General features: G+C 56.6%; 1 long non-coding RNA gene across 2 annotated transcripts; it reads right to left on the bottom strand.

The window, feature by feature from the left end:
- Nucleotides 1-13,560: 13,560 nt before the first annotated feature.
- LOC135325924 (uncharacterized) lies at nucleotides 13,561-19,791 on the bottom strand. Of its 2 annotated transcripts, XR_010386637.1 has the most exons (8): nucleotides 19,667-19,791; nucleotides 19,090-19,256; nucleotides 18,734-18,897; nucleotides 17,801-18,323; nucleotides 16,868-17,390; nucleotides 16,291-16,457; nucleotides 16,001-16,156; nucleotides 13,561-13,801 (listed from the first exon to the last, which is right to left on the bottom strand). It is a non-coding gene; the product is annotated as an uncharacterized LOC135325924 (long non-coding RNA). The 2 variants fall into 2 exon arrangements; XR_010386636.1 differs by lacking the exon at nucleotides 13,561-13,801 and having other exon boundaries at nucleotides 14,820-16,156.
- Between the last annotated feature and the right edge of the window lie 826 nt (nucleotides 19,792-20,617).

The following is a 20,617-nucleotide window of genomic DNA, read 5'->3' as shown; positions in this document are numbered from 1 at the left end:
CCCAGCACCACTGCAGACCCACCGCACCTCCTTCCTCCCCACCCGAACCCCAACGCACCCCCTTACCCCCCCCCATACCACCACAGCCTCGGCACACCCCCTTCCTCCCTCCCTCCACCTCCATGGCCCCGGAGCACTGCTCTTCCCCACCACATCCTCAGCCCCCACTGCCCCAGCACACCACCCTCCCTAGCCCCGGTGCAGTTTCCCCTGGCCCCAGTGCACCCCAGTTGTGCTGCGCTGCCCGGGACACTCCCACCCACCAGGACCCCCGGCACATGAGGGACCTGCAGCCCGGAGCGCGCACCCCCCCAGCCCCGCTCACCTCCTCCGCAGGGCAGCCGCGTGCCGGTCCCAGGCAGCAGTGCTCAGCAGCAGCTCCATCGTCCAGAACCAGCCCCAGCATGAGCTTGCCCCAAATGCAGCCCCAGCCCAGGCGTGTGCCCGCCCTTGCCATCAGCCCCACCTGGGGCTTGTCCCACCTGTCCCAGCCATGGAGCCCCACCTGGGGCCTGTCCTGCCACCCAGCTCCACCTGGCATTCATCCCAGCCCCAGGGCCTGCAGCTGCAGCCCATCAGGAACTGGGGAGAGGGAATGGCCATCAGCCCCATCAGGGACAACTGGGGCTGCCAGGGCAGCAGAGGCACCCCCACTCCTGAGAGCAGCTTCCTGAAAGCTGAAGGGAGAGGCCTGGGGTATAGAGAGGGGAAAGGGGAGTATGCAGAGGACAAGAGAACAAATGGAGAGCTCTGGGTACAACAAAAGTAGAAAAAGGCAATGACAGAGCAAACAGAGTGACTCTGGGGGCACCACCAAGAAGCACCCAGAAAACTCTGGGACAGGAGAGAAAGCTAAACAGAGAACTTTGCAGTGTGCTGCAAAACAACCACAGGGCCCAACAAAAGACACACAGAGCCCTTGGGGGCAACCCAAAATGTGAATTGAGGGCTCCGGAGGGCATCAGAGGGCAAATGCAGGGCTCTGGGGCAAAGCAAAATACAAATAAAGGGGCTTAGGGCACACCAGAGGGGTCATAAGGCATGTCACAGGACTCAGTGCAGCTGACAGGATGGTGCCTGCAGGCTCCCCCCACCCCCATGGAAACTCTATCTCCCCACTCCAGGCACACAGGCCCTGGCACCAGACCCACAAGGGACACTGGGGAGTGCTGAAAGCAAATCCAGAAGCAGTCTGGGGACCTCGCACAGCCCTGCAGGGGCCCTGGGTGCCCCCACAATGATGGGAAACACCCCCAAGAGCCCAGGCAATGCAAGGGAAATTCCCCACAGCTCTGTCAACAGCACTGGGTTCCCTGGGAAGCGCAGGCACTCCAAAGTACAAGGGACTCGGGGACCAGCTCCCAGCCCCGGACACAATGTGTAATCTCCTCCCCTGGGCATCATCTTCAGGCAAACCAACAGCAGGAACCACAGAGATGAGTGCAAAGAATAAAGCAACTGTTTATTGTTTTACTGCGCAGAAACAATAGCTGGAAGCAAGTCTGCCATGGAGCTCAGTGTCAGCATGCTTCCCCTTACCTGTGATGCCTGAAGAGTCATCACTACACCAGCGCCCATCCATCCATCAGGGAAGGGTCATCTCCTGCTGCTGCCCTTGATGTGGCAGGTGTCCGAGTAGCTGACAGCCTACTCCTCTGCTTTTTCCTTCAGGGATAGGATTCAGCTCAGAGATGAGAGGAAAATGCCTGATCTTGCCTGTCTGCACTTCTGCCCTACCCCAGGCTAGAGCCCTGCAAGACACTTCCACAGCTCTCAGCTCACCCGTCACATTGCCAGTCTCCGTGTGATGGGCCTGCGCCATATCAAATCCAGAGCGCAGGTCAGTGTGCAGAGCTGAACGCTGGGTACAGGGGAAGGTTACAAAGCCCAAAGAAGGGTTTGCAGCCTGCTGCTTAGGCTTCAGGGCTTACAGTTTATCTAAGGATTTAGCCCTTTTCCTTTATCAGTAAGTCATAAGCCCTGAACACTAACTGCAGGTCTTGGAACCCTAATAGTTGCCGAGACTTTAAAATTTATGGCTAAGGTTGGATTTTAAATTCTGCGCCCTGATCACTAAACGAGCAAACTGTAAACCCTGACTGATAAAGACTGAGCCCCACAAAAGAAAGGAATAAACTGTAACTCCGGAGTGAGAGACCCTCAACAACAAACTAAACAATAAACCTTAAGTGAAAAATTCCAAACCCTCAGCTTTAAGCAACAAACACCAAAGCACCCATACGCATGAAAACAGTAAAGAGAAGGCAAGGAGTTTTGCCCACAGCTTAAGAAGTTTTCCCTTCCTCTAGAAGCACAGCAGAACGGGAAGACATGCACCAGAATCACATTACAGCTGCTGTTTAGAGGCTTGGTTTTAGCCACCATTCAAATGTGAGCATGTGCAAGAATCACTCCACAGGACTGCACTAGGCTGCACTTGCACTGAACCTACCTGAAGCACTGCAAGCACTAATTCATCTCCGGGTCAGACAATTAATATTTTTGGTCCTCTCAGCTCCATGGGCAAACATCCACAGCCAGTGACACCAGTGACCACCTAGGGAACAATCACCTCGCACCTCCCAGCACTGCTCACATATGATGCAGCCCAGGACTTAGCTGTGTCCACGCTGCAAGTCAGAGCTCACTCTCCATGGCCAGCCGCGCATCTCCGCAGAGCTCCCAGCTGTGACAAGGCTCCTTCGACTGCCCGACTGGGCTTCGGCACCTGCAAAGAGGCCAGAGCAGTTAGTTAGAGGCCGGGCAACTGCACAGCCCTCCTAGAACTACTCCCTAGTCCAAGGCCCGTAATTGTTCCCACAGTTATGACTGACCCTCCGTGCTGCTTCAGTCACCCTCTCTGGCTCCATTTCATCACAAAGATGTCACAGCAGCTCTCACGGACAGGCAGGCTCGCTCAGGCACCTGGCCGCCTCCAGCCTTTGCTAGATGGTCCTCTGCAGGGAAACTCTGCCTCTGATGGACACTCTCAGAAAGCACCGTCCAGCCAAGGCAGGATAAAAAGTAAGGCCTCCAAAACCTCCAAACCCTGGAGAGATGGAGCTGATGGGAAACTGACTTGTGCTACCAGTACTGTAGATTATGGCTTTGCTGTGTACTACGGTGCTGTTGCTCATACACATGTAACCCCATTTCTCTGCTATAGCAAAGTTACTGTTGTAGCTGGCTCCTGAAAGAAACAGTAACTTGCGAAAACGAAAATCCCAGGTAAGGCAGTTGCATACTTAAGACATGAGTTGTGAAGGACCTTTACTCTCAAAGTACAAACAATACTGGAACCTCTGGACTTCAAAGAAGGAAGGTCTAGAAGGTTTAGGGCCCAACACTAATAATGCTAGAAACAGAAATTGTTTGGAGGGACCAGAACAGCAAAGAGAAAGGAGTTCCAAGGAAAGAAACAAGCCAGAAGCTATGTAAATGATTGCATTCATCAGGAAGCGATGGCAGGGGTGGGGTGGGTGTGCGCGTTGACAGCACAGCATATCCCCTCAGGAAGCACTAAATCAACAACATGGGTTGAGCTGTAGACATAGGGAAGACACCACTTTGCATAAAGGCAGACCTGACAGAAAAGTGGGCTCAATGCCAGCATCGCAATCGCAACTCAAGCTGCACCACGTGACAGCCCTGGCTGCGCGCAGGCAGACAAGAGGCAGTAACTGCAGACTGCGCTGACGAGTAGGACAGACAGCAGCAGCAGCTCCAGACCGCCCTACCACGAGCGCCTGTCCTAACGCCCAAGGTCTCGGAGCCTCTGCTGCTCTCTGCCTCCGTGACACCTTCCCCAGGAGCCTCTTCGCTGCCTGCCGCGTACCCCACGGCATCTCTAGCCCGCTAGCGCTCCCCCGCTGCACACCCACAGCCCCGCGCCTCCACGGGCAGAGTCCCCGCGGAGGTGTCCGACGTGACCCGAACCAGACCGACCGACGGCACCCTCCGGGCGCTGCCGATCACCATCTCTGCCGAGCGCCGACCACCTCTCGCCACCCGCCGCACCAGACAAAACGCAAAGGAACGACAGACCTCCACCTGGACGCGGGGACAGGGGGGAGAACAAAAGAAAAGAGGGGCAGAGAGCTTGGCAGATGGATGGAGGGAGAAAGAAAGAGAGGGACAGAGAGCCGGCCCCAGGGTCTGGGCACTGGACAAAGGAAGAGAAAGAGAGGGACAGAGGGCCACACAGATGGAGGGAGGGCTGCACAGAGGACCGGGGAGCAGAAGAGAGAAAAATGGGGAAGGCGAGGCGGCCAGAGGAACGGCGAGGGAGCAACAGAGAAGGGGGGAGAACCGGAGAGAGGAACGGGGACGGGAAGAGAGGGACAGGGAGCCAGTAGGAGCGATGGGAAGAGGACGAGAACGACAAAGAGCTGGCCAGAAAGGTGGAGAGAGAAAAAGAGGGAGGGCAATTCAGACAGAGAGATGGGACAAAACAGGGGAAAAGAGGGATAGGGAGGCAAATAGATGGATGAGGAGCTGAGCAGAGGGATGGAAATAGAGAGAGATGGCTGGAGGGGTGGACAGAGGGCTGGGAAGGCAATGAGAAGTACAGGCAGAAAGGCAGACGAGAGCGGCAGACGGATGGGGAGCCGCACGGAAGGACAGCGGGCAGGTACTGGGATAGGAAGAGGAAGAGGACGATGAAGAGCTGGATAGAGCGATAGAGAGCCAGTTAGATGGACGCAGATATTGTCACAGAGATGGAAAGAGTACAAGAGGGATGGGGGAGCTGGGCAGAGGAACGGGGAAAGAAAGAGAAGGATGGAGCGCTGGACAGAGGGGCAGGGAGCGGAACCGGATGGATCCCGACAGCCTGGCTCGCCATGCTCCGACTCCACCCCACCGGCTGAGCCCGCAGCGCTCTCTGCGCACCGCTGTGCCCAAAGTCCGCTCGTGGGCCTGCTCACCCGTTTCCCTACGGCTCCGGGGTGTCTGTGGGAGCGAGGGTGCACACACGGGCCCAGGCCAGGGAGGAACCTCGCGTTCAGTCACAGCATTTTACCGTTCCTCGTGCATTAGCCCCTCTCAGATGCTCAACGCCAAACGCCCTCAGCCCGTAACAACTTCAGTACCCGCGGCACCTAGTTTTTCCACGCTCTCAAATCTTCCTTGCTCTTTCCCGTCTTGTTTGAAAACCCTCCCAGACCCCTTCTGTACTTACATGCTTCCTCAAAACAGCATCACCAAAGTCAACAAAAAGGGCCGAGCTGCATCCCTTCGAGTTGCTGGCCCTCAGAACAGCATCCTGCAAGTGAATCAAGCCACCAAGGTCACTGGGAGATTCTCCTTTTAGAGCTTTCTTCCCCCAAAACTTTAATGATGGCTCCCTAACCTGGGCAAATGCAGAGCCTCCCTTAAGCGCTGCGGCAGTTTTTACTCTGGCGTCCCAAGTTGCTGCTAGGCAGCGAAGCAAGGCAAAGACGGGTGCGGTCACAGCTGACCCATCTAGCCACGAAAATTCTTATTTTAGGCCTCACTGGTCATTCCAGGTAAACAGACCAAAACAGAGCTCCAAACAGACAGGCGAGGCTTCGCACAGACCTCGTGGCCCAGCTAGCAACAGTAAGACTCTGTCTTACTGAAGACTCTGGGCTACCAGTCGCTATCCCCCCCTCCTTTGCCGGTCCATGCATCGCGGCTTATTACCCGCGAGTCCGGTAAGGACGCTGCCGACCTTCCTGTGGCCGAAGCCTCCTCGTCGGGACCGGGCGGAGAACCTTTCTGCTGGCATTTGAATTCTCCTGGAAGCTCTTGACGCGTGATAACTTACAAAGGTCCGAGAGCAGTGGTAGCCTGTAGTTCTTCACGGCAGCACACAGTCGTTCCCCGAGGTCCTGAACGCCTACGATTAACACAGTTTATCAAAACAAAAATACTACTGCTACAGGGTGTAAAGGCAAGCTAAAATTTCCGCAGCCAAAGAAAACCCCTTCGCGTCTGACACAACGAGCCACACGCACCAGCGCCTATAGCTCGAGGCTAGCAACCCCTCCTGGGCGACGTTCTTCTGGCAGGCTGCGGATCTGAACTCCTCCATCTCGCCTAAGAGTCTCCGCTGGGACACAGCAACTTTGCCAGCCAGGGCTCGTTGACGGAGGCATAGTAAAATCCATCAGGGAGGGAGCAAAGCAAAAAAAAAAAAAAAAAAAACGAGAAGAAAAAGAAAAAAAGAAAAAGATCAAAGCTCTGCAGAAAATCATAAGAATCCAAAGTTGTTTATAAGCACAAAAGCGGATCCAATATACACACTCAAGCAAGGTAAACGAGAATACGCAAGCCACAAGCACCGCTTCCCCTAACCCCTGTTCTGGGAGCTATGAAGACAGTCGGGCTTGCCACGAAAGGGAAGTCAGACTAAGTAGCCGCTAGAGATCAACCTCTCGGAAACCTCCTGCGTCCGCGTTTTTGGCGCAACCGTGCTCTGCCCCTCAGTCAATTCAGACGCGCACAAGAAGAGCCACTGCTTGTAACACTTGCACAGCAACTGCCCCCCTGCCCCCGCTCGTTAAGATCAGCGCCCACTGCGCCACTCGGATAGATGATACTCCGCTGTCTCTTCATTTCCCTGACGTGATTACTTTAGAGGGAACTGAATAGATTGGATGGCCCCTGCGCGATCAAAGCTAAAAGTCTCAAAGACGGTTACAGCCCACATCGCTGCTGAACAGTCTTTCTCACAGCCAGAGACTTTTTGTTCCACCCCCAAAGGGGACGTAAAGGTGAGGCGACCGGCACCCGCTTTCCTTTACTGCCGTTTTCTAGCGGTGCTGCTCCCACGCAGTCAGCAGATGTGGAAAGCATTACCGAAAAAGGCTTTCCTTGTCCTGGGAATTTGAGGGCAGGAGGTTTTATAGCCACTTCTTCCAGTTCAGTGAAAGCAGAGTCACGTTCCTCATCCCAGCTCCCTTCCCGACTCCCTCCCAGTACTTTCCACCATGGTCTGCTGACACCGGCAAAGCCACCTTAATGCTGCTGGAGGAAACTAAATCCTCCTACAATTGCTCTAAGCGGGAACTGGTGAGAAGGAGCCTTAATTCCATGAGGCTTCAACCTATCTACTGTCATCCCGTCTCCCCAAATACCATTGCCAGGTAACTAACCCGGGGCTTGCGCTGATTGAGCCTTCCTGAAATCGATCTCTCAGTTTTACACTTCAGACCCTTCTCTCGCTCCCTTCCTCTTCAGTAGCTCTGGTCACTTGACCACCACTCCCCCAAGATAATAATTTGCTGTCTCGCAGCTCGTGAAGTATGACGCTTCACAGGCACGTAAAGTCACACACATGGAGACACATGTACGCAGAGCACTTCTCGTAATGCATACAGACCTTCTGTTATACGCTGGCGATCTATTATTCGGATCGCTATTAATGGCGCTCCTTCCTTGCCAGGAGGAACGGGCTTTCCCTTTTTCTGGCAGAGGAAGACAGCTTTCACTTGGCTCCCTTGGATTCTATTACTTCAGCTTGCTCACGTTTTTTACTCTCTTCAACCTCAGCCGTGGCCATTAATCTAAGAGAGCATTCGTTCTGTCTTTCCCTTTCCACGTACGTGCGTGCAGTAACAACGCAAAATAGAAACAGCCAAAGCAAAGCTAAGGCAGATACAGGCAACAGCAGCCACAGGGTAGGAACGGGTTACTCAGTCCTCAGCGCTGCCTCGGGGAGGCCGAAATAACTGCTAACGGTCATTAGCCATACTTACCCTAGTTACCCGTGCCAGAACGCCTCCTCCTGTAGCAGTTCCTGGTGATATCGAGGGGCCGCTGCATTCTGGCTTCCTTGTTTCATCCCGTCCCTTCGGTATTAACCGCAAGCAAACGCTCGTCCGTCTCTTCTCCTCGTCAGCATTTGCTGTCCTTGGTTCCATCTCTGTAAGGAAGCGATAAACTCGCGTTTTACTTCCAGTGAAACGCTTAGGTTTATGCATGATCTTTTTCTCTTTACCCTGTTTTCTTTTCCCCCCTTTTTTTTCTTTTTTTCTTCTTCTTTTCCTTAAGGGAAAGGTCTTAATACGGCACTTTGCACCATACGTTGCAGGGTAAACGGTCTGGAAACGTTACACACAGCAATTAGGGCTAGGTTATTAGGCAGGCGGGCACGTCGCCTAATACCTTCCTAACGCCATCTTCCACGAAACCTTATTTTCATTCCGCTTCAGTGTTATTGTTACTGTTCGCAAACCCTCGTATGCATGCGCTTAACCGACAACTCTCTCGGTCTTTAACTACGTGGAGGAACGACAGCCCTCGATTTGCCTGTCTCCCTTTCAGACCTATTACCTTTTTGAGACTGCTCCTAGCTTCCTCTTACTCTTGCATGCTGGCCTCACAGGCGACGACCAAAACGAACAACTGGATCGCTAGGTCTAGCCCCCTCTCTTCAAGATGTGCCCCTTCGCGGCTTACGTTTCTTGGTCTCTTCAACTTCAGCCGTGGCAATTAATCTAAAAAAGTAAGTATGACATCTATTCCTTTCCGTAGCTGCGTGTACGATAACAAAACAAAAGAGAAACAGCCAAAGCAAAGCTAAGGCAGATACAGGCAACAGCAGCCACAGGGCAGGAAGGGGTTACTCAGTCCTCAGCGCTGCCTCGGGGAGGCCGAAATAACTGCTAACGGTCATTAGCCATACTTACCCTAGTTACCCGTGCCAGAACGCCTCCTCCTGTAGCAGTTCCTGGTGATATCGAGGGGCCGCTGCATTCTGGCTTCCTTGTTTCATCCCGTCCCTTCGGTATTAACCGCAAGCAAACGCTCGTCCGTCTCTTCTCTTCGTCAGCATTTGCTGTCCTTGGTTCCATCTCTGTAAGGAAGCGATAAACTCGCGTTTTACTTCCAGTGAAACGCTTAGGTTTATGCATGATCTTTTTCTCTTTACCCTGTTTTCTTTTCCCCCCTTTTTTTTCTTTTTTTCTTCTTCTTTTCCTTAAGGGAAAGGTCTTAATACGGCACTTTGCACCATACGTTGCAGGGTAAACGGTCTGGAAACGTTACACACAGCAATTAGGGCTAGGTTATTAGGCAGGCGGGCACGTCGCCTAATACCTTCCTAACACCATCTTCCACGAAACCTTATTTTTATTCCGCTTCAGTGTTATTGTTACTGTTCGCAAACCCTCGTATGCATGCGCTTAACCGACAACTCTCTCGGTCTTTAACTACGTGGAGGAACGACAGCCCTCGATTTGCCTGTCTCCCTTTCAAACCTATTACCTTTTTGAGACTGCTCCTAGCTTCCTCTTACTCTTGCATGCTGGCCTCACAGGCGACGACCAAAATGAACCACCGGATCCCCAGGTCTTGCTGCTTCTCTTCGAGATGTCCCCCTTCGGTGGGCTACCCTGCCAAACAAACCAAAAAGACTGCCGAGGCCGCGAGGGTACCAGATTTTCAGACCGCTTCTCCGAGGCTTTCGGGGTGACTGACGTCACCGCTTCGCTTCACGTTACTCACAGCTACCTTCGTCTATTACTTAGGGCTAAACCTGTTTCTGTTTGCAGAGGGGCTTGTTGCTTCTTTAAACTTGACATATAGTCCATAACCTGCTCTGCATGCTCCCTAGTCCCTTCTGCTTTTGCAACACTTGTGGTAATTCAAGGCGGTAATTAAGAGTCCCCATTGTCCCATAGGCTGGAGCAAGACATTGCTGCTGCTCTGAGGAGGTGCCTAAAAGCCACGCTGTTTTCGCTAGCATCACTGGGGCTTCCCAGAGCCCATCGGTGTTCTCTTTGGCTCTTCCCGAGCCTTTTAGGTTTTTTAGGCTATTCCTTAGCCCTCCATTTTAGGGCAATGTTCTCCTTAAGCACTGCGCACAGCACGATTATCCCAGATCAGCCACATCGTGCACACACAGAGGCTTCTGAGAGGCGGCTCAGAAGAAAAGAGAGAAAAGTCTCTTTGTCATCCGCACATTCACCCGTCAACACTCTTCACCAGGAAGTGCTCTAAGTTCCTGTTTCTCTAAAGCGGGACTGAGTCGAGGCGGAGACGCAGATCGCACCCCATCTTTGTTAGAACGCCTCACTGCTGCGGGCACTGGGTCTGGCAGCAGTTTGAGGAATGTTTGGGGCCTTGCACAGAGTGCAGGGGAAGGTCTGGAGTCAGTGACAACATTGCGGCAGGGCTCGGAGGCGTTTTGGGGCCTGTGGGGGTGTTGGGGCAGGATTTGTGGGTGGTTGAGTGGGTGGTTTAATGGCTCTGGGGGGGCTGGTTGCAGGAAGGGTGGGACTCTGCGGGGCCCTCAGGGCAGGGGTGCCATCCCAGATGCGTAGTGAGCACACAGGGATGCCCTACGTGGCTCTCAGCTCGGCGGGAGCAGCCACCGGTCTCCCACCCCACCAGACAGGAGAGCGGGGCGGGGGGGGGGGGGAGGAGAGGAGGCGGAGGGATCTATGAGCTCGCAGAGAACGCCAGAGGAGGCAGCAGGGAACTCCCCAAGGACCCCGCGTCCCAGACGAGAGGAGGCATCAGGCTGCCGTGCCGCTGCTAGAGACATCCAGACCCCCGCGCAGACACCCCCCACACACTCCTCCAGGCTGCGTCCGCAGGGGCGAGCGCACGCCCCGGCCCGCGCTGGGGAGGAACCGGGGCCCTACAGGCGACACACGCAAAAGGGAGAGTCAGAGCCGCGCTCCGGCAGACCCGGCGCGGCGCGGCCCCCGGCCCGACTCCCCCCCCCCCGCCCCGCCACCTCCACGCAGCGACGGCCCCGGCTGGCAGGACACAGCCCGACACCCGCGGCCACCCGAAGGCGCACGCTCGCCTCACCTCGCCTCACCGCGGCCCCCACATGCTCGACTCCAGCCCGCCTCTGCCCTCGCCCGCCGCCGTCCAGCCAAAACACCCGCCCTCCTCGCCGCCATCTTGCCCGCCGCCGCACCGCGCCTGCGCCGGCCGCCCAGGGCTCGCGCCGCCGCACCGCGCCTGCGCCGGCCGCCCAGGGCTCGCGCCGCCGCACCGCGCCTGCGCGGCCCAGGACCGCGCGAGAGGGGCGGGGGGAGCGCGAGGGGCGGGGGGAGCGGAGCGCGAGGGGCGGGGGGAGCGCAGCGCGAGGGGCGGGGGGAGCGCAGCGCGAGGGGCGGGGGGAGCGCAGCGCGAGGGGCGGGGGGAGCGCGAGGGGCGGGGGGAGCGGAGCGCGAGGGGCGGGGGGAGCGGAGCGCGAGGGGCGGGGGGAGCGGAGCGCGAGGGGCGGGGGGAGCGGAGCGCGAGGGGCGGGGGGAGCGGAGCGCGAGGGGCGGGGGGAGCGGAGCGCGAGGGGCGGGGGGAGCGCAGCGCGAGGGGCGGGGGGAGCGCAGCGCGAGGGGCGGGGGGAGCGCAGCGCGAGGGGCGGGGGGAGCGCAGCGCGAGGGGCGGGGGGAGCGCAGCGCGAGGGGCGGGGGGAGCGCAGCGCGAGGGGCGGGGGGAGCGCAGCGCGAGGGGCGGGGGGAGCGCAGCGCGAGGGGCGGGGGGAGCGCAGCGCGAGGGGCGGGGGGAGCGCAGCGCGAGGGGCGGGGGGAGCGCAGCGCGAGGGGCGGGGGGAGCGCAGCGCGAGGGGCGGGGGGAGCGCAGCGCGAGGGGCGGGGGGAGCGCAGCGCGAGGGGCGGGGGGAGCGCAGCGCGAGGGGCGGGGGGAGCGCAGCGCGAGGGGCGGGGGGAGCGCAGCGCGAGGGGCGGGGGGAGCGCAGCGCGAGGGGCGGGGGGAGCGCAGCGCGAGGGGCGGGGGGAGCGCAGCGCGAGGGGCGGGGGGAGCGCAGCGCGAGGGGCGGGGGGAGCGCAGCGCGAGGGGCGGGGGGAGCGCAGCGCGAGGCAGGCCAGACCCGCAATGGCCCCACCCTCGCGTGGTCGCAGCGCCGCGCTGCAGCCGGCCGGCTCCCGCGCGCCAACCGCAGCCCGCCGCGCCACCCCGGCGCTCAGGCCGAGCAGCGAGCGCCCCGAGGCTGCTCTGCCCGCGCCCGAGAGAGCGGCGGGCATCAGCGAGCAGGCGCTGGGGCTGCCCCGGGGAGAGAGCGCCGCGGAGCAGCTCCGAGACGGCACTGCCCGTCCCCGCGCCCCCAGGAAGCACCGAGAAGGAAAAGCCCTCTCGGGAAAAGCGCTCCCGGTCCGTGAGCACCGGGCAAGGGGCACGAGCGCGGCCCCTGCGCTTACCCGTCCCCGAGAGAGCGCAGAGTAGCGGCCAACGCGGCGACCGGCAGCGCGCACGTGTGCGCCGGCTGCCCGCAACGGTCTTCGTACGCAGCGGTGGCCGCCGGCGGCTGCAGTGCTGCCTTGTCGACACGCGAGGGCAGCCGTGAGCGCGCCGGAACGCAATGCGCATGCGCGCCCCCCCTCCCGCGTGCAGTGCCGCCTTTCAGACACGCGAGGGCAGCAAGGAGCAGGGCGCAGCGCTTTCCTCCCCCCCTTGCAAAATACTCGCTAGACAAAAGTGGCTTGGGCTCCTCCCGAACGCTTACCTGGCTTCATTACTACAGCTATTAGGAACCGAAGTGCATAGCCTTCTAGCAAAGGGAACGACCGTCTTTTCAAAACTTCCCACGACTCCCCAGAATTGTCGCTGCCTTGCATCAGCAGCCAGCTTCTTCCAACCCAGCCGCAAGAAACATTTTGCCTTCCCGGCAGAACTTTCTGCTCCCCGGGGGGTCCAAAGGAAACCCCTCACTCACTACTGTCTGTCAAAACGTACCGGAAGCCCTCAAATACAGGACAAGACGCCTTCTCTAAGGAAGCTGACTACTAGGTCTGCTTCACGGCAGCTTCTCCCCAGTATCAGGGTCCACTCAATAAACAAAATAGGACGAGAAATGTCTTAATCTGCTCCAAGTGCTTTCGTATAAGAGAACAACATCAAAACGAGGTATTATTGCATTTAGCCTCCACTACACGTGCTACCCCAGCGCCACGGACTTGCTTTAAAGCATCAGTGACGTACGCGGTCTGGCAGTAATTAATATTCACAGAATGAATATGCACTCGATCGAGTACAGGTGTTCATAAAAAGCTTTGCCAGTGCGTCGCTAGGTAACAAACCTAGACAAGCAGCTATTTGCCCTGATCCTTCGGCTTACATTTCTTCTGCCGGATGTAGTCAAACGTACCCGCATGCAGTGGCCTTGCGAGGCAGTGACACGGTGTCCGTGGGGTGGCTGTTCCAGGGTCTCTCGGGCTGTTCCAGGGTCCTCGGACAGCAACGGTGCTGGTCGACTTTCCCTTGCGCTGCACAGCAGGACAGCTCCACACCGTGCCCTCCCAGCACCGCTACTCCTCCCAGCAGCTGCCTAACCGGCCCCAATCCTGAGCAAAGCTACAACCCCCAGGAGCCTGCAGCACCCCTCCTACTCTCCCCGCCCTCCCCATTTCCAAGAGGGACAGCCCCAGCCCCCGGGGACAACCCTGCCTGGTCACGCTGCTGTCCGAAAAGTGGATTCGTTGCCCGCTGTGCACTAAGCCAATAATGACACGCTCAGGAGAGACATTTGCTTATTTATTTCAGAGTTGTGCAAGCCTGGCTGCTCGGTGTTTTCCCCACAAATCAAGCGCAACTTCCCCACCCCCACCCCCCACCCCCCGGCTTTCCAAGTAGCATTTATACAAGTTGCAAGGTTTGCAACTTTCCCTCTTACACCGGTTGGTTAGTGATTTACATACAATTCTAATATTGCTTACACACCATTTTAAAACTACGCATGCTCAGGGGAGGGGTCTTCACCCGGGCACAGGTCTTTCTGACCTATGGGCGTGATTTTCTTGTATTATAATGAGGACAGTTCAGTTCGGGGATACCTCGAATTCCTTTGCTAAATCGGCAACGTCTACATAGAAAACAAAACATTTTGATTTACTATTTCTTTAAGGCTTTAGCTCTTCTAGCATGGCCTTGATTAAAGAATTATTTCCTCCCAGGAAATGGGGGGGGGGGTTCCTCCTCATCTGCCTAGTTTAAACAGCAGGAACACTCTTTCTGAGCTTCCAAGGTTGTCTGGCAACACCATCGGAGATGGAAAACACTTCCTGCCCTGTACCGGGGAAAAACAGGGGCATTCCACTGTCCCCCGTGACCTGTGGGGACTCAGGCGTGAGTGACACATGTCCAGTAAGGAACAGACGCAGCGGGCACTACAGCTCCTGGCCTGCCACGCGGCCGCCTGCTGGGAACCCCGCTGGCAGGGACCTGCCGCCGCCGCCCCCCCCGCGGGGCCACCTCGAGAGGCGCAGCATGGTCACCCAGTAGCCCCGCCTGAGAAGACTACACCTCCCAGCATACCGTGCACGCGAGAAGGGCGGCCCGGAAGCCCAGTGCCGGAAGACTACTGCTCCCGGCATGCCATGCCAAGCAACATGGCCGCCCGGAAGCCCAGTGCCGGAAGACTACCGCTCCCAGCATGCCGCGCTCAGAACAAACATGCCCCACCGGAAGCCCAGTGCCGGAAGACTACTGCTCCCGGCATGCCGCGCCGAAAGCTACGGCTCCCCGCAGTCCCGCACCCCAACGCCCGCCCCCCACCCGCAGCGCTGGGGCACCTTTGACCCTCGGCACATTCCGTTCCTTTCCGTCCCGCCCCCCTTCCCCTTCCCCCCTGTCCCCCCGGAAACGGCCGCAGAGCCCCGAGCGCGGCCCCACCACCGGCCCGGGGCTCCCCCAACACCCCCGCGACCGGCCCCGCCTCAGCTCCGACACTGCCCCCGCCCCTCCACGACCCTCCTCCCTCCGCTCCCCGACACGCTCCCGAGCTGACACAGGAGACCCCCCCCCCGCGCTCCTCCGACCGCGCAGTCAACCGCACCACAGCCCCGGCGCACCCCCTTCCTCCCCCCGCCTCCGTGGCCCCGGGACGCTCCAAGCCGCCAGGACCCCCGGCACATGCGGGACCCGCAGCCTGCAGCGCGCCTCCCCCGGCCCCGCTCACCTCCTCCGCGGGGCGGCCGCCGGGCTGGTCCCGAAGGGCCGTGCTCCGTGGCAGCTCCGCTGCCCAGCTCCTGCCCCAGCGCCAGCTCCCCCCAACTGCGGCCCCAGCCCCCAAATGTGGGCCTGCCCTTGCCATCAGCCCCACCTGGGGCCTGTCCTGCCACCCAGCTCCCCCTGGCACTCATCCCAGCCCCAGGGCCCGCAGCTGTGGGCCTGCAGGAACTGGGCAGGGGGCCTGGCCATCAGCCCCTTCAGGGACAGCTGGGGCTGCCAGGGCAGCAGAGGCACCCCCACTCTCCTGACAGCAGCTTGCTGAGAGCTGAAGGGAGAGCCCTGCCTGGGGTGTAGAGTGCGGAAAGGGGAGTATGCGGAGCACAAGAGAACAAATCGAGAGCTCTGGGTGCAACACAAGTCAAGAAAAAAAAAAAAAAAAAAAAAAAGAACAACGATAGAGCAAACAGAGTGACTCTGGGGGCACCAAAAGGAGGGCCCTGGGGCACACCCAGAAGCACCCAGAAAACTCCAGGACAGGAGAAAAAGCTAAACAGAGACCTCTGCGGCGTGCCGCAAAACACACACAGGGCCACGGGGCGCACCGAAAGGCACGCAGAGGGCTCGGGGGCAACCCAGAATGTGAACTGAGGGGTCCTGAGGGCATCAGAGGGCAAGTGCAGGGCTCTGGGGCAGACCAAAATACAGAGGAAGGGCCTTGGCACACACCAGAGGGATCACCAGGCACGCCGCAGGGCTCAACGCGGCTGACAGGATGGCGCCTGCAGGCTGCCCCAGGCACACGAGCGACACTGCGGAGTGCCAAAAGCAAATCCGGGAGCGGTTCGGGGACCTCACGCAGCCCTGGAGGGGCTCTGGCAGCCCTCGCGATGAGGGGAAACACCCCCAAGAGCCCCGAGGGTCCAGGCAACGCAAGGGAAATTCCCCGCAGCTCTGGGAACAGCACCGGGCTCCCTGGCAAGCGCAGGCACTCCCAAGTACATGGGACTCGGGGACCAGCTCCCAGCCCCGGACACAATGCATAACCTCCTGCCTCAGGCATCGTGTTCAGGCAAACCGCCCTGGAGCTCGGCACCAGCGTGCCTCCCCTTACCTACGATATCCAAAGAGTCACCGCCGCACCAGCGTCTGTCCGTCCATCCGTCCGTCGGGGAAGGGTCAGCTCCTGCCCCTGCCCTCGACATGGCAGGTGTCCGAGTAGCCTCCCCCCAGTGCTTTTTCCTTCAGGGCTAGGATTCAGCTCGGAGAGCTGAGAGGAAAATGCCTGATCCCGCCTGCCTGCACTTCTGCCCCAACCCAGGCCAGAGCCCCTCAGGTTACTTAGTCCTCAGCGCTGCCTCGGGGAGGCCGAAATAACTGCTAACGGTCATTAGCCATACTTACCCTAGTTACCCGTGCCAGAACGCCTCCTCCTGTAGCAGTTCCTGGTGATATCGAGGGGCCGCTGCATTCTGGCTTCCTTGTTTCATCCCGTCCCTTCGGTATTAACCGCAAGCAAACGCTCGTCCGTCTCTTCTCCTCGTCAGCATTTGCTGTCCTTGGTTCCATCTCTGTAAGGAAGCGATAAACTCGCGTTTTACTTCCAGTGAAACGCTTAGGTTTATGCATGATCTTTTTCTCTTTACCCTGTTTTCTTTTTCCCCCTTTTTTTTCTTTTTTTCTTCTTCTTTTCCTTAAGGGAAAGGTCTTAATACGGCACTTTGCACCATACGTTGCAGGGTAAACGGTCTGGAAACGTTACACACAGCAATTAGGGCTAGGTTATTAGGCAGGCGGGCACGTCGCCTAATACCTTCCTAACGCCATCTTCCACGAAACCTTATTTTTATTCCGCTTCAGTGTTATTGTTACTGTTCGCAAACCCTCGTATGCATGCGCTTAACCGACAACTCTCTCGGTCTTTAACTACGTGGAGGAACGACAGCCCTCGATTTGCCTGTCTCCCTTTCAGACCTATTACCTTTTTGAGACTGCTCCTAGCTTCCTCTTACTCTTGCATGCTGGCCTCACAGGCGACGACCAAAACGAACAACTGGATCGCTAGGTCTAGCCCCCTCTCTTCAAGATGTGCCCCTTCGCGGCTTACGTTTCTTGGTCTCTTCAACTTCAGCCGTGGCAATTAATCTAAAAAAGTAAGTATGACATCTATTCCTTTCCGTAGCTGCGTGTACGATAACAAAACAAAAGAGAAACAGCCAAAGCAAAGCTAAGGCAGATACAGGCAACAGCAGCCACAGGGCAGGAAGGGGTTACTCAGTCCTCAGCGCTGCCTCGGGGAGGCCGAAATAACTGCTAACGGTCATTAGCCATACTTACCCTAGTTACCCGTGCCAGAACGCCTCCTCCTGTAGCAGTTCCTGGTGATATCGAGGGGCCGCTGCATTCTGGCTTCCTTGTTTCATCCCGTCCCTTCGGTATTAACCGCAAGCAAACGCTCGTCCGTCTCTTCTCCTCGTCAGCATTTGCTGTCCTTGGTTCCATCTCTGTAAGGAAGCGATAAACTCGCGTTTTACTTCCAGTGAAACGCTTAGGTTTATGCATGATCTTTTTCTCTTTACCCTGTTTTCTTTTCCCCCCTTTTTTTTCTTTTTTTCTTCTTCTTTTCCTTAAGGGAAAGGTCTTAATACGGCACTTTGCACCATACGTTGCAGGGTAAACGGTCTGGAAACGTTACACACAGCAATTAGGGCTAGGTTATTAGGCAGGCGGGCACGTCGCCTAATACCTTCCTAACGCCATCTTCCACGAAACCTTATTTTCATTCCGCTTCAGTGTTATTGTTACTGTTCGCAAACCCTCGTATGCATGCGCTTAACCGACAACTCTCTCGGTCTTTAACTACGTGGAGGAACGACAGCCCTCGATTTGCCTGTCTCCCTTTCAGACCTATTACCTTTTTGAGACTGCTCCTAGCTTCCTCTTACTCTTGCATGCTGGCCTCACAGGCGACGACCAAAACGAACAACTGGATCGCTAGGTCTAGCCCCCTCTCTTCAAGATGTGCCCCTTCGCGGCTTACGTTTCTTGGTCTCTTCAACTTCAGCCGTGGCAATTAATCTAAAAAAGTAAGTATGACATCTATTCCTTTCCGTAGCTGCGTGTACGATAACAAAACAAAAGAGAAACAGCCAAAGCAAAGCTAAGGCAGATACAGGCAACAGCAGCCACAGGGCAGGAAGGGGTTACTCAGTCCTCAGCGCTGCCTCGGGGAGGCCGAAATAACTGCTAACGGTCATTAGCCATACTTACCCTAGTTACCCGTGCCAGAACGCCTCCTCCTGTAGCAGTTCCTGGTGATATCGAGGGGCCGCTGCATTCTGGCTTCCTTGTTTCATCCCGTCCCTTCGGTATTAACCGCAAGCAAACGCTCGTCCGTCTCTTCTCCTCGTCAGCATTTGCTGTCCTTGGTTCCATCTCTGTAAGGAAGCGATAAACTCGCGTTTTACTTCCAGTGAAACGCTTAGGTTTATGCATGATCTTTTTCTCTTTACCCTGTTTTCTTTTCCCCCCTTTTTTTTCTTTTTTTCTTCTTCTTTTCCTTAAGGGAAAGGTCTTAATACGGCACTTTGCACCATACGTTGCAGGGTAAACGGTCTGGAAACGTTACACACAGCAATTAGGGCTAGGTTATTAGGCAGGCGGGCACGTCGCCTAATACCTTCCTAACGCCATCTTCCACGAAACCTTATTTTCATTCCGCTTCAGTGTTATTGTTACTGTTCGCAAACCCTCGTATGCATGCGCTTAACCGACAACTCTCTCGGTCTTTAACTACGTGGAGGAACGACAGCCCTCGATTTGCCTGTCTCCCTTTCAGACCTATTACCTTTTTGAGACTGCTCCTAGCTTCCTCTTACTCTTGCATGCTGGCCTCACAGGCGACGACCAAAACGAACAACTGGATCGCTAGGTCTAGCCCCCTCTCTTCAAGATGTGCCCCTTCGCGGCTTACGTTTCTTGGTCTCTTCAACTTCAGCCGTGGCAATTAATCTAAAAAAGTAAGTATGACATCTATTCCTTTCCGTAGCTGCGTGTACGATAACAAAACAAAAGAGAAACAGCCAAAGCAAAGCTAAGGCAGATACAGGCAACAGCAGCCACAGGGCAGGAAGGGGTTACTCAGTCCTCAGCGCTGCCTCGGGGAGGCCGAAATAACTGCTAACGGTCATTAGCCATACTTACCCTAGTTACCCGTGCCAGAACGCCTCCTCCTGTAGCAGTTCCTGGTGATATCGAGGGGCCGCTGCATTCTGGCTTCCTTGTTTCATCCCGTCCCTTCGGTATTAACCGCAAGCAAACGCTCGTCCGTCTCTTCTCTTCGTCAGCATTTGCTGTCCTTGGTTCCATCTCTGTAAGGAAGCGATAAACTCGCGTTTTACTTCCAGTGAAACGCTTAGGTTTATGCATGATCTTTTTCTCTTTACCCTGTTTTCTTTTCCCCCCTTTTTTTTCTTTTTTTCTTCTTCTTTTCCTTAAGGGAAAAGTCTTAATACGGCACTTTGCACCATACGTTGCAGGGTAAACGGTCTGGAAACGTTACACACAGCAATTAGGGCTAGGTTATTAGGCAGGCGGGCACGTCGCCTAATACCTTCCTAACGCCATCTTCCACGAAACCTTATTTTTATTCCGCTTCAGTGTTATTGTTACTGTTCGCAAACCCTCGTATGCATGCGCTTAACCGACAACTCTCTCGGTCTTTAACTACGTGGAGGAACGACAGCCCTCGATTTGCCTGTCTCCCTTTCAAACCTATTACCTTTTTGAGACTGCTCCTAGCTTCCTCTTACTCTTGCATGCTGGCCTCACAGGCGACGACCAAAATGAACCACCGGATCCCCAGGTCTTGCTGCTTCTCTTCGAGATGTCCCCCTTCGGTGGGCTACCCTGCCAAACAAACCAAAAAGACTGCCGAGGCCGCGAGGGTACCAGATTTTCAGACCGCTTCTCCGAGGCTTTCGGGGTGACTGACGTCACCGCTTCGCTTCACGTTACTCACAGCTACCTTCGTCTATTACTTAGGGCTAAACCTGTTTCTGTTTGCAGAGGGGCTTGTTGCTTCTTTAAACTTGACATATAGTCCATAACCTGCTCTGCATGCTCCCTAGTCCCTTCTGCTTTTGCAACACTTGTGGTAATTCAAGGCGGTAATTAAGAGTCCCCATTGTCCCATAGGCTGGAGCAAGACATTGCTGCTGCTCTGAGGAGGTGCCTAAAAGCCACGCTGTTTTCGCTAGCATCACTGGGGCTTCCCAGAGCCCATCGGTGTTCTCTTTGGCTCTTCCCGAGCCTTTTAGGTTTTTTAGGCTATTCCTTAGCCCTCCATTTTAGGGCAATGTTCTCCTTAAGCACTGCGCACAGCACGATTATCCCAGATCAGCCACATCGTGCACACACAGAGGCTTCTGAGAGGCGGCTCAGAAGAAAAGAGAGAAAAGTCTCTTTGTCATCCGCACATTCACCCGTCAACACTCTTCACCAGGAAGTGCTCTAAGTTCCTGTTTCTCTAAAGCGGGACTGAGTCGAGGCGGAGACGCAGATCGCACCCCATCTTTGTTAGAACGCCTCACTGCTGCGGGCACTGGGTCTGGCAGCAGTTTGAGGAATGTTTGGGGCCTTGCACAGAGTGCAGGGGAAGGTCTGGAGTCAGTGACAACATTGCGGCAGGGCTCGGAGGCGTTTTGGGGCCTGTGGGGGTGTTGGGGCAGGA

Source organism: Dromaius novaehollandiae, unplaced genomic scaffold (genome assembly GCF_036370855.1).
Source record: "Dromaius novaehollandiae isolate bDroNov1 unplaced genomic scaffold, bDroNov1.hap1 HAP1_SCAFFOLD_80, whole genome shotgun sequence".
In the NCBI taxonomy this organism is placed as follows: Eukaryota; Metazoa; Chordata; class Aves; order Casuariiformes; family Dromaiidae; genus Dromaius; species Dromaius novaehollandiae.
Note: the sequence above shows the minus strand (reverse complement) of the source record. Positions and strands in the feature narration are given on the sequence as shown.